At 49.0% G+C, this 14,243-nt stretch overlaps 1 protein-coding gene across 4 annotated transcripts in view; it reads right to left on the bottom strand.

Moving 5' to 3' along the window:
* Window positions 1-14,243, bottom strand: part of GALNT14 (polypeptide N-acetylgalactosaminyltransferase 14) — a 228,318-nt gene that overhangs the window by 56,302 nt on the left and 157,773 nt on the right. The gene's annotated exons all lie outside the window — the stretch shown is intronic.

Here is a 14,243-nt window from a genome sequence, read left to right as displayed (position 1 = left end):
TATTTTGGGGGATGTTCCATTATTGCAGGGGGCTGGGGGATATTAAAAGAGGAAGTAAATAATAGACTTGAGGGAGTCAAGTATTTGCTTTTTTCATTTTCTATTTTTTTCCTGGACGTGGGGCTTTTAATGTAGGGTTCAGAGACCCAGGGATAGACTTCGAGGGACATGTGAGCCTCTGAAATCGTTTGCAAACTGTGTGCACAAATGTGCATTTTTTTTTTCCTGGAAAGAGAGTTCATAGTTTTCACTAGTCTCAAGAAAGTCTGTGGCCTAAAACATTTAAGATACTTAGTCCTAGGCTAATGGTCCTGATGTCATGTTGGCCTCTCAGATAACTCTGATCAGTTTTTTTCTACAGGGGCATACACTGAAGGCTCATGGTGTTGGTCCAGAGAACTTATTTAGAAAAAGCCAGGTAGCTCTGTTCAGGACTCAAGCATGGGCTGGGTGGGTGTGGGTCATCCGGGAGGAGCCAAAAGTTAGGGAAGGAAGGCCCCAGGGGCAGAGATGGTGGAAAAGGTAAGTCTTGTCCTTCAAGCCTGTCCTCTCTGCCAGAGACAATTTCTCACCATGTCCTTTCTGCCCCACCTCCTGAATTCACCCCTCCTCTCATGCCCATGGTCTCTCAGATAGTCCTTTTTTCTCAGAGGGGCACTGCAGCAGCTTCCTGACCCGACTTTCTGTCTTCAGCATCTGCCCCTGACAGTCATGTCCTGTCCACCACATAGCTCTGCCAGAGCTTCCGCTGGTTTGAATCTCTCCAGCAGTTCCTGATGTATGAAGTCTAAACTCCCTATCACAGCCTTCTAGACCCTTCAAAATCACAGTCTTGTATGCTGCTGTGACTCTCCGCCATGGCTCATGCTACTACCTCTGCATGGAGCAATGTCCTTTTTCCTTCCTCTACCTGAGGACTCTTACTCAACCTTCAAGACCCAGAGCAAATGTCCCCTCTGCTGTGAAGGTGTCCCATACTCCCCCAAATAGGTAAGGACCTGTCCTTTGTGTTGCCATCATTCTGTACATAACTCTTTTCTAGCAGTTCTTGTGATGAGACTCTCCTCAATTTGACTGTGAGTTCCTCCAGGGAAGGCCCATGGCCTTGTCCATCTTTACATCACTAGAACAGGATTTAAGTAAACCAGTTGTCCATTGATGGAGAAAGGGAGAAAGTAAGTCAGGAATTGCGTTCCTAGGTCAGCTGAAGACAGCCTTTTCCAGCTTTCTAAGGTGTGACAGCCAGCCCGCTGGATGGCTGCCACTGATCTTCACCAACTGGGTTTAATGTCCTTGTATAGCCCCTGCCTCAATGAAGCAGGGCAGCTCATATGACCCGTAGAATATGGTAGAAGTGACAGTGTGTGACTCCCAAGGTTAAATCACAAAAACATTGCAGGTTCTGCCTTGGCCACTTGGAGGGAAGCCAGCTGCCATGCTGTGGGGACACTTGAGCGCCCTGTCTATGGAGAGATGTCCAGGTGGAGAGGAACTGTTGCCGCCTGCTGAAGGCTGGCACCAACTTGCCAGCCATATGAATGAGCCACCTTGGAAGTGGGTCTGCAGCTCCAATCAAACCTTCAGATGACAGTGGCTACAGCAGACTTTCAACTGCAGTTCAATGAGACTCCAAGCCAGAACCACCCAGTCAAGATGCTCTGAATTCCTGACCCACAGACACTGTGAAGATAATCAATGATTCTTGTTGTTTTACACCACAAAGTTTAATCAGGAGTGATTTGTTGTACATTAGATAACCAGTACAAAAAGGGAAGGAGAATGCGTTGAAACAGCTCCCAGTGAGAAGAGACCTTGGCCTTGCTTATATTTGGACACAGACCTGACTCACCTAGGAGCGGAGGAGAGGGAGGGCATCGCTCGTAGGTGGTTGAGGCAGAACCAGGATTGAGGGAGACCTGGAGGGAGTCTTAGTTGGCAGGTGGCAGGTCTGTGAGAGCATGGAGGGGCTTGGAGAGGCCCAGGCAGAGGGGAGGGAGCCAGCAGATGTCAGGGAGGAGGTCACGTCTCTCTAACAGAAGACAACAAGTCACAGAGCTCAGCAGAGCCTCCTGGTCTCTCCATAAGAGACAGCGGAGGAAAAAGAGCCCAAGCAGAGTGACTCAGTAGGCTGCCACCATCAGGACAGGGTGTGTCCAATGGCCAGGCCTGAAGCTGCTCCAGGCTGCTGTGGTCCTTGCCATGGGGGAAGATGCTCTGAAACCCCTCATGGCGTTAGGACAAAGGCACTGCCTTGGGGATGCTTCCTCTTCCACATGCTGGGAGGCAGGGGGACCCCATACCCCAGCTTTTGCGGTGCAAGTTACTCAGGGGCAAGTTGGGGAGGGAGGGGGGTATTGAGAGTTATCTCCTTAGAGAGCTTTTGGGGACAGGGTCCATTTGTCCTGCCTTGGAGGACCGGCTGAGGAGGCAGGTATATTGACCATAGTGACACAGATGTATGCACACACACAGCTCTGCAGAGGCATAACTCTGCCTGGGGTGGCAAAGATGGCTTCGTGGAGGAGGAGGTGCTGGATCTCATGGGGGTGAAGTAGGGAGGGACAGACAGAAATGGGGCACAGAATCCCAGTTATGGGCACAGATCTAGACCTGCAGACCATGTAAGGCAGTTCCCAGAACCCTGGGTTGGGGGATCAGGATACCACTGGCCAGCTGTGGGACCGTGAGCCAATCACCCACCTCTCCAGCTTTCCATCTGCTCCTCTGTAACACGGAACGGGCCCAAGGCACTCCCGCTAAACACTCTCACAGCATCAGCTGTCAGAAGCTCTGACCATAGCCAACATTCAATGCGCATGGTTAATTTGAATGGAATGTCACAAATGCCATTTTGTAACTGAGGCTCAATTGTCAATGGGCATCCGATGTTACTTTCCCAAGCCTCAGTTTCTTCATCTAGAAAATGGAGATAACAATTCTGGAAGATTTTTTTCTCTTAGACTATTACTGTTAGGTGATTACAGATGCTTGACAAATAGTAACTATTATTATTTTTAGCATCAGCCCAAATCTGCAGACGGCTCTGCCTGCTGGGTGGAGCCAGATCTCACAGGAGCTGGAAAGGCATCTTTGGTGAGGGGTTCCATCATGTCCCTCAAGCAGGTAAGGGGCACTGAGAAGCAAGAGGAGGAGGAGAGATCAAAGAATGCAGTGTCAATGTGAGTGAAAAGAACCTGGGCTCTGATGCCTGGATTTGAGTCTGGACATGTCGAGAACTGGCTGTGTGCCCTTGGACACGTCATTTACCCTCTCTGAGCTTCAAGATTGCTCCCTGTAAAATGAGGATAAGTACACATTTTTGTTGTGAAGACTGCAGATGATGCATGTGAGCACCTGGTGTTTAAAGGTGCTGAGGAAATAGTAGCTAAAATTGCTATCATCACGCCCAGAGAGTGGCTGAGCCGGCCTGCATGCCAGGTTCAGTTCATTGACTAGAATCACAAGCTCATGGTTTAGAAAAGGAAAGGACCATGGAGACGACACAGCTTAACCTCCTAAACTGGGTTCACCTTACTGACACAGCAGGCTTGGGTTGGAGCCTGAGCCATTGTCCTCCTGGTCTCTGAGACCCCGAGCCTCTGTCCCTGCAGAGTAAAGAACAGAGCTATACCCTACGAGCTCCTCCAGCTCGCACAAGCCCAGCGGGAGCAGGTAGTGCGGTGCCATCCCATACCTCACAGGCTCGAAAAGCTTCACAGGACCCCCCTCCTGCCCCTGCTCACAGCTCAGGAGCCTGGACTCTCCCCTTGCCTCAGGTGACCCTCACAACCGCGCCCACTCCACAGATGAGCCGAACTAAGGCTCAGAATCGCGCTCAAGGTGGCACACCTGGTGAGTAACTGGGGTGAGGGAAATCCACGTCTTACGACTCCTAATCTGGTGCTTGTCCCTACAGTCTCCCTGTGAACTCGCCGGGGCTAAAGGCATCTGCCTTGGAGCCCTAAACATGAGTCATCTGCGGTCCAAGGACCAAGGGATGAGCATGGGGATGGGCAGCAACAAGGCTGAGAGTCCGAGAAAAAAATCCGGAAAGCCGGACATGGTGAGGAGGGTTGGCCCAGAGAGCAGGGTTTCTGTGGGAGAGATCTAAAAGATTAATCAAACAGTGAGATCTATTAGGGGCATGAGGGAATGGAAAACCCTGCCAACACCGAGCTCTGGCGCCGGCAGACAGATGAGAAAATGTGTTGATAATTTATTAAAGACGCGGTGTTTTACTGGAAGAAGAGCCAGTGAGCAGGAAAGATTGGGGGTGGGGTGGGGGACACCGTAGAGTCTCCATGAGCCAGGAGGAGACTCTGGTCTCAGCTTCACCTCCTGGGGAAACAGACTCCCGGGGTCTCTAGACCTGATGGCCACAGCAGCACGTGATGAAGGCATGCTTCTCTGAGCTGATCGCTGACATGCCGTTTCTTTCTCTTCTATTTTTAATGAATGACCCAGTGAAGACTCTCTATTTCCCCCAACTTAAACTGGGGCTCCAAGGGCTTCCTGGACCGCCAACCTCTGGAGCATTCAGTGCCACTTACTGTCCGAAAATGCTTCCAGGGAGGTGCTCTGAGATGTTAATCCCAGGGTCTAGGGAAGAGTGGCCCCTCTTGCCTCTGCACAGTCACTGCCTCCTGCTCACCCCACAACACCCTCCACCCTGCACCTGAATATGTGACAAGTTGGCATGTCAGAAACATGCTCAGTGATGGTCGCTGTCAGTCATCACAGTCATGTCATGATGCGTGCGATGCCTTTTATTTTATCCCACAGGCTCGTTACATCCTGGCAGCAGCCTATAACGGAGAGCATGATGATGATCATTGTCACGCCCAGTTCATCAATGAACAGTCAGGGCTCCCAGTGCTTCCGTGGCTTGCCTGCCGGGGCCAGGACCCAGGCCCTGGGACACCCAGACACATGATCTTCCTCCTGTGGCATGCTGCCTTGATGGGAGAAAAGACTTGGTCATAAATTAGAAACATTCAGGATTTTATTCTCCAGCATGAAACCAGGAGGGAGTGATGGAGAGGCAGATCCACTAACTCTGAAGCAGAGTGGAGAGCATAATTATTATTACTGAAATGTCGGTGCCAAAGAGAAGCTGCTCTGGCTTCTCTGGAATTGACAACAGCTCCGAATCTTAAAGGTGGGCTCTGGCATCCCAGACGGGAGTCTGAAGACAGCTAGAGAATGGGAAAAGGTCAGGCAACTACACAGCACAATGAAACAGAAATCAAACAGGCCTGGCGTGGGACACACTGGGACTGAACCTTCGCTGCTTGGAGTTCCCAGTTTACAGTGATGACAGTATCCACCTCCTGGAAAGCTGTTAAACTACTGCTCATTGAACCCTTCCCAACAGGCACCGTACAGAGCACCTCACATATTTACTGCTCACAGTAACTCCATGAGGCTGCTACTGGTTTACAGATTCACTAATGAGGAAACTGAGGCACAGAAAGGCTAAGGAACTCACTCCGACTAGTGAAGGGAATTTGAACCAGGCCTGCTGGACTCCAGTGTCCTTGTCACATGTTGTAATACCTCTGTACCAGGACTGTTCCAGCTGTGACCCAGGTCTATTCTGTGGCCTTGTACACTGTGTATACTCACATGCCCACTCTTGAATGACCACCCGAAGAGGCAGTTTCTACTGAGCTCTGGAAACCAGCAGGTGCAGTGACCTGTCCAGGAGGGAGGGACTGGCTGCTGCTCCTCGGTAACAGGAAGATGGGAAACCGCTGGCTGGGCTGCCACAGGCACATCCTAGACAGGGGCTTCCACTGCAGTCTGACCAGGTGGGTGAAGATGTGACCTCAGCAAGGCCCTGGGTGAGGTGGTTCATGCACATCTATTACTAAACAAAAAGCTATGTTGATCTAACTAGAAATGAGGATTTCCTCCCAAGTCCTGCACTTCAGCACACATTGCAGAGGTCAGACCCAGACAGAGAAAATGAATGGGTCATTTTCATCATGTTCCATTTCCCTAATTTCCAGGGCCAGAAAGGCGAAGAGAGACACAAGCATAAGACATAAAGTGGGAATGGGACCAACTTCCTGGGAGAGAGCTCTCTGTCCCCAAGGAGGTGACAATCTATGAATCCCAGTTGCAGGTGGCGTGGGCACATCTTTCCCTCCCCCACATCTCTCTGTCATTCCATCACCAGTGCTAGCACAGATGGCTTCATAGACAATGGTTCATCCCTTCCTTTCCTCACCACCAGCCTCAGTGCAGAGCCAATGTGTGTGAAGAAGAAAGAATGAGAGGAGAAAAGCTCTTGGCCAATGACCTTTCCAGAATGTCAGTTCTCTCAGGACTCAGGGCAGTGATCTTGCTACTGGCTTTTAGAATCACAGATTTCATTTTTAGATCTGAGAACATCTAACACCTCCCCAGCTCAGATCTATGTAAGGAAGCCTGCTCTCAGCTATGAGGAAAAATATAAAATGCCGAATCTGTGGCTGGCCCCTTGGTTCAAACTGAACTCTTTAGAAGAGAAAAATGCAAGCAGTATAAAAAGTATGACAACTGTAAAATCAAAAATTCCTTTTAATCACATTTCATGGGCAACACTGATACACTGTAAGGCATGAAATTTTTATTTCATGTCAATTTTGCCAGAATTTCACATGCAGATTAATTTGTTCATTCACATAAACATATACTGCTCTTACTTCTTGCCTCAATAGCCACCCTCACTTTAGTTACAGAAATCCTGTGTTTCAGAAAAGACACTTAACATAACAGTGAGATTTGCTATTCCATTATATCGCCATCTTTGAATTGCTGAACGTGTTATTAATTCCAGTGGTCTAGGAAGGGAATTAGTGGGTCAGAACAGAGAAGTGAACTGCTTAGGAACTTGGTTGGGTGCTCTGGTGGGCAGCTTTCAAAGAGTTCCCAGTGTCTACCTCCTTTAACCTCTAACCCTAACCCTGATGAGCATCTTCTCTTGACCCCATGAGATGACCTTGTCATCCCTCTGCTTCCCACACCTCAGCCAAGCCTGCTGACCCTCCTGAGTTCCACAGCTCACTATGCACTATGTGCCAAAACCAAGAGATATTCTCTAATCCTGCCTCTTTCTGCCCCAGACCCAATGTAATCAAATGTAGTCTTGGGCATTTGTCTTATTTATCTCTCCATCTGGCTGTTTCTCTCCATTTCCATTCTGTCTTTTCTAGATTACTGCAGCAACTTCCTCTCTGGCTGTATCCCTTTTCAATCTACCCTGCATGCTGCAGCTAGAATGATCTTTCCAGAACTGCATCTTTAACATCTTTCAATGCTGCCCAACTGCTCACAAAATCAAATCGAGACTCTTAATCGTGGCTCACCATCCTTAGTGGCCTGGCACTACTTCTGATTCCTGCCCTCTGCACTCCCAAAGTTCTAGCCGCATTCCACTTCACTTGCTCTTTGTCACCTCTGGAACTTTGCAGGTGCTGTCTCTCTCCCATATATCTGAAATGCACTCTCCTCGCTTCCAAGGCCTGGCTATTTTTTCCTCTTCTAATCTTGGCTTGGAAGTTACTTCCCCTGGGAAGCATTTCAATCTCCCAAGGCTTTTCCAATGTGCCTCTCTAGGACCCTGTGTTCACCCCATTGCTGTAATTTATTACCAAGCACTGTGAAATTACTTTTCTGTCTCCTCTACTGACTCTTGCTACAGTGAAGGCAAGGACTTATTTGTAGTTGTAACCTCAATACCCAGGATGGTGACTAAACATACTAGACATACAATGAATGTCTGAAGAATGAATGGAGGGATAAGTGAAGGTGGGAGGTAGGTTAGGCTTACATGGGGTCAAAGCCGGAGAGGAAAATGTCCTTTGCCAAGCTATGGGTGACACCCTCACAGGGAGCTCCAGAGCAGTAAAAGCTAAGCAAAGGCCAAGGTCAGTGATACAGCAAAGAGAGACCAAAGAAGTTGCCCAAACTGAAGAAGAGTCTGGAAGCTGAAGTACGGAGCCATGAGTCGGGGAGGGGGCTGGCGATAAGAAGCCTTGGCCTAAGGGTGTCCTGGGGAATATCAGGTGGCATCTGTTGTCTGTGGAGAGGTCTTAAGTTTTGTCTGTCATGCTGGAAATACTCAACTGTGTTTAAAAGGCTGAGATGTCCTTGTTTACCAAAGTTCCAAGAATGATGAACAATGCCAATGATGAAAAAAGAGGGGAAAGACAAGCCTTCAACAGAATGGCCCAGACACCCTCTTCTCCTAGACATGCATTATCCAGTAGGGCAGCCACGAGCCACACGCAGTTACTGAACACTGGAAATGTGTCTGGTCTGAGTGGAGATATACTGTAAATGTAAAATATGCCCAAGATTTCAAGCACTTAGCATAAAAAAAAGTGAAATATTTTACTTATATTTTTTACATTGATCACATGTCAAAATGTTAGTATCTAGATACATTGGAATAAATCAAATATATTACTAAAATTAATTTCACTTCTTTTACCTTTTTAAATGTGACTACTATAAAATTTTAAATAATATGTGGCTCACATCTATTTCTATTGGACATCATTGTCCTAAGTTGTCCCTGAACTTTAATTGGTATATAATACAAATTAAAATTTCAACGTTAGTGGCAGATAATTGTTTCTAGGTCTTGGTTTTCTGGTATGAGTAAAGTAACATAAAAACATTATAGAGACAATAATTAGGTTCATGACATTTTACTTTGTGGGAAAGTATATATTTTTAAAATCCCATCATTTACCATCACCATCATTTCAAAAAGAAACAGTCCTTAAACACCAGAAAAGGCCACAATCTCAAAATAATTAATAGCTTTCAATTGTAAATGTAGCTTTAAGAAAATCTCCCTCCTGTCTCCTCTCTTCCCCAATTCCATAGATCACACCTGCATTCATTTACCAACTGGCATCTGAAAGAACTGTTTAAGGGTCTGTTCCACTGAATTATGACAAGCCTTTGACCACCCTCAGCAAAAAACATAATTACTGAACACAGAAGGCTGGACATCTCCCACTCTTTGTTCTGGAACCAGCAGATCCATCTCAGTTCTCAGTGCTGCTCAGGATAGCAAGCTGACAGGGTTTTTCAATCTCTGGCCCCAATCTACCTCATCAAGCAGTTCAGCTGCCTGTGCTGACTCATGCAATCTGGGCTCAGAAGGACCACCTGACTTAAAGAATGTAGACTCCTCTGGCTGCATTTAGAGACCTCCTAGAAATGACCATTACTCCAATGCACCAGGATCCTTCTGTTTTTCCAAACAACTAATCTTGATCTTTTACATTGCCTAGCCCCTTCCAAGTGAGTGGAACCCTGAGGTTTGGTGGAAACCCTGAGGCAAGTGGCAGCTTCTGCTCTCCAGGAAGATCAGCAGATCTATGGAGGCTGCAAAGAGGTTTCTCTTGGAACACTGCCAGGACCTGTGTTAGCCGGTACCAAGTACCACCCAGATAGCAGCTGTGTGTGTGTGCAAAAAAGAATCTTCTCAAAAGGCAAATGCAGAGCCTAGCTGGGACAGAAAGTGCAGAGTTGGGCCAAGACTTATTTTTGAAACGTTTCCTAAAAAAGATACCTTGGTGTCTGGGACCAGAGCTCCTTCATGTCTTATTTTAGCCCTGCTCAAATCACATCATACAACAGTAATAATAGATGACACAATTGAATCCTCACTCTGTCTCAGGTATTCTTTCCAGAGCTTTCAGCCTGCACAGTAACTCCCCGAGGTGGGTGCTACAATTCTTCCTCTCATGGTGGTGGAGAGGGCAAGTCACAGTCAGTGAGTGGTGGGGCCTCAACATAAACCCAGATGGTCTGGCTCCCCAGTCGGTGCCCTCACGAGCTCTACGAGAATGCCCGTTGAAGATTATCCAGACTCACTGCCTCTGAAACCTTCATTCCATATTGGCTTTTCTCTTTTTTTGAGACAGGGTCTCACTCTCTTGCCCAGGCTGGAGTGCAGTGGCACCATCTCAGCTCACTGCAACCCCCATCTCCCGCGTCCAAGCGATTCTCATGCCTCAGCCTCCAGAATAGTTGGGACTACAGGCATGTGCCACTATGCCCAGCTAAGTTTTTTGTATTTTTTGTAGGGACAGCGTTTCACCATGTTGGCCAGGCTGGTCTCAAACTCCTGACCTCAGGTGATCCGCCCACCTCAGCCTCCCAGAGGGCTGGAGTTACAGGTGTAAGCCACCATACCCAGCCCTTCTTTTATCTTGAATGCTGCATGCTGGAAGATTCTGAAAAGATGGAAAATCATGGGTCTGGGTCATCCCTCACTTGCTAAAGCATAGTATCTCCCCTTGATATTCCTAGAACTATTTCTTGATATTTCTCAGACTTTCCACCTAAAGGATCAGAGACGCATCATTCCCTCCTTTCACCTCAAAGGGGAACGTTCCTCCAATTGCAACAGTTGTAAAGAGCAAAGGTAAGGCCCGCAGCCAAGGAACTCCAGGAATATGCCAGACTCAGCACCCTGAGCTCAGGAATGGTCTGTTTGAGGGCCAACGGTCCTATGCCTCTTCCCCAGGGGACTCACATCCGTGTGCCATTCTGGTCTGAAGCAGGGAGGGAAAAAGCAAAGGCTTCCCATACCTTCCTGCACCTTCCTACAGTCAATCCACCCCTGAGCCAATCCTGCAATCAAATCTGCCTCTTTTCAGTCAATCCACCCCTGAGCCAATCCTGCAGTCAAATCTGCCTCCTTTTTATATCCCCAAGCCTGATCTACACCCCTCGTTTGTCCTCCTGCAACAGCTGCCTGATTATTCTTCCCACCTGTGGAATAATCACTTCCAACCACTCCTACCACCCTCTCCACAGCCCTTCTCTCTTCCATCTTCCTAACACACTGCTCTCCCTGTAGGAGCCTCCCCCAACCTTCAGAGCCACCTGGAGTTAAACCTTCACCAGCATCCCAAGGCCTCCACCCTAATGTTAGCTCTTCAGCACCCTGTCCCCATGTTCCCTTGCAGGAGCCTCCTGGCCCTGCTAAACCAGCCCAGTCACTGCCCTTGACTGTACCTGAGTCACAACCTCCACAAACCTCCCTAGATTCTGTTACCTTCCCTCCTCCAGCTGCCCAAACTGTCACTGTTCTGCAGTTTCGCTGAAATCACTTCCTCCACCACACTCCACGTGGCCTCCTGGTATGACTGTTCCCCTTTCTAAATCACTGTACCATCTTCCTAGGTAACTGCTGCCTTCTTGCAGGCAGGGGCCACTTTTCCACTTCTTTAAATTCCTATGGACAAGTTATTCAAGCTACTGGAGTCAATTTCTTCATCTCTAAAACCACGGTCATAGCAAAGTTGTGAGGCTGAACCGAGAGAACATATATATGGTGCCTCCCACACATCAGGGGAATGGTATCATCAATACGTGTTTGCCAGTTGTGGCACTGGATTTATGTGTGAACATGGAGAATTCTTTGTTGAGCGAGGATGGTTTTAAATTTCCTGTGGTTTGATTTTCTCCTTCTGTTCCGAGGATTCACTCGCTTACCTGCACCTGCACTCCCAATCCCTGATATTCTCAGTAGCTTGAGAAGGAATCACGAGGTGCTCTTTGGGCCCCTATTCACTCAGCTGATACTGATGGACAGTGTGAGTGCCAGGCACCATGCTAGGCTCGGGAGATGCAAAGATAAGTCAACATCCCTGCCCTAGTTGCTCAGGGGCTTGGAAGGGAGATAGGGAGTAAGCTGATGTCTGCAACGCACAGCAACGGGTGCTGCTCAGGGTGAGCATGGAGGACGGAGGGGCTGCCAAACTAGTCCGAGGGGCAAGCGGTCTTCCTGAAGAGGAGACCCTCCACACAGATTCCCAAAACACAAAAGGGCATCCTGAACAGAGAAAGCAGCAATGATGAGGAGGCCTGAATCCTCACAGCACAGTCGGCACAGGCCATGGCCTGATGGGGGTGGCCTTGACTTCAGGGTGGGGGTGGAGACAGGCGCTGTGTGCCCACAGCATGTGAAGAATTTCAGGTGAGGAGTGATCCTTCTGCATTTAGAAAGCCAGAGCCAGTGAGGAGGGCAGCTGGGGCCTATCATAGTTACCCAGGTGAGAGGGGGCAGTGGCTGAGTTTGGCAGCAAGATATCTTAGGGAGCAAGAGATATATCAGGAGACCACAAAATGGGGGTGGGGGAGAGCAGGATGATGCCACAGATCAGGGCTTGGGTGAAAGTCTGAAGGGTGGTGGCACCCGGCCTGAGATGAAGCAGACGGGAGCAAAGAGGGTGCTTGCTATCTTGACAGGCAGGGCAGGCAGGTGTGGGACAAGGAGTGCATGATGCAACCTTATGAGGAATCGAGGAGGAGAGATAGGGAGGGGCAGGGAGGCAGAAGAGACTCAACCACCAGGCCTGCTCTGGCCAGCCCACAGTTATCATGAGGGTCAGACAGGTCAGGAGGGGAGAGCAGTTTGGATAATACAATAAAGTTTCCATGGAGATCAGGGGTTCCTCTTGTTGCCTCAGGGACAGTAAAGATAAGCTCAAGGACATTTACTGATCTTGCCCCTTGCTAGCCCAGTGGGACCCTCACTGCTCTGTGATCCACAGGGTCCCCAGCTGAGTCCTACTTCCATCACATCCTACGGTCTCCGCTTACTTTGCCAGCTACCTAGGGCCTCATGTGGCCCTCAGCGCTCCATCCTGCGTCTACCACCCTCGGCTCAGAGGTCTCCCTTCCACAGCAGCCCCCACCCAGCTGTCATCTCTCCTGCTCTTTTCATCTCTTGTCAAACACATTTTGCAGTTGCTGACCCCTGGCTCTAAATCACTCCCTCTGGTGGCTTCCATCCCCAGTATCTTGCAAGCACAAATTTTACCAGACGTGGCATTGCAGTCGCCTCCTTGCTCATTTTGCTTTGCAGTTTTTAAAGTAGGTCTGACATTCAGGCAAGTGGGACGTTCAGCACCAGGAGCCAAGGCTGAGGCCCAGAGCTCTCCAAGGACTTCCCTGCCTACATGCCCTGCACACAGCCCACCTTGTTCTCAGCTCCACTGTGATTCACGTGAGCCGCAGCACCCCGACTCAGAGCTGGGGAGCAGGGTGCAGAGCCAGGACCTCTCCACATTCATCCACGTCACCCATTTCTCCACCCCTGGACCTGTTACCTGTCTGCCCTGCCTCCCAGACCTGCTTTGGCTTAGAGCTGCAGAGCAGCGGGAAAGATGATAAAGCCAGAACTATTGCTGGTCCTGATGCCCCCTCTTGCCTGGGTGACTGCGGCAGGCCCCAGCTGCCCTCCTGATGCCAGTACTAACTTGACTACTCAGGGCCACAGCTAGCAAACAGTCACCAAGTGCTTACTAGAGGTTAAAGATGAGGCTCGGCATTTGACATCAATCATTTTACCTCACCCTGAGGACCATTATTATTCCCATTTTACAGATGAAGAAATGGAGTCTCTAGGAGTTTGAGTAACTCACCCATGGTCCAGCTAGTAAATGACAGAGATGTTGTATGTCAAAGCTCACAGTGCTAGGAGACCTAGCCCAGGAACTTAGTCAACCAGTTATGTTGCCTGGGTCTCAGCTTCCTTCTCTGTGAAATGGCAATGACCTCTTCACCCAAAGGGCTACTGAGGACATGAGAAAGAGATGAGAAAGTACTTCGTGAAGTCCCATAGAAATACAAGGCATGGGCCGGGCACGGTGGCTCAAGCGTGTATTTCCAGCACTTTGGGAAGCCAAGGTGGGCGGATCACCTGAGGTCAGGAGTTCGAGACCAGCCTGGCCAACATGGCGACACCCCATCTCTACTAAAAATACAAAAATTAGCTGGGCTTGGTGACAGGTGTCTAAAATCCCAGTTACTCAGGAGGCTGAGGCAGGAAAACTGCTTGAACCTGGCGGGGAGGAGGTTGCAGTGAGCTAAGATCAGGCCACTTCACTCCAGGCTGGGAGAAAGAAATACAGGGCATGAAGAGTCTTACTCTAAGGGCTTACTGCATGGTTCATCCTCTCCTGTAGGAATTGCCCCAGGACCTTGGGCCCAGCACAGAGCCTCCTTGAAATTTCCTCAAGCCAATCCTACCAGCCCTGTTTCTTCCTGGCAGTAGAGGCACATGTGTTATATCATAAGAGCCAGTGGTTCTTTGAAGCACTTGGGAGCAAATGGTAATGGAATTTGACAGTGATCCAGGTTTTAAAGAGAAGACACCTGTGTGTTCCAGCTCCTTATTCTAGACTGAAAAATGTGGGCAGGTCACCAATGTTTGCAGTCAAGCT

This window comes from Colobus angolensis, unplaced genomic scaffold, assembly GCF_000951035.1.
Source record: "Colobus angolensis palliatus isolate OR3802 unplaced genomic scaffold, Cang.pa_1.0 Scaffold515, whole genome shotgun sequence".
Taxonomy (NCBI): Eukaryota; Metazoa; Chordata; class Mammalia; order Primates; family Cercopithecidae; genus Colobus; species Colobus angolensis.
Note: the sequence above shows the minus strand (reverse complement) of the source record. Positions and strands in the feature narration are given on the sequence as shown.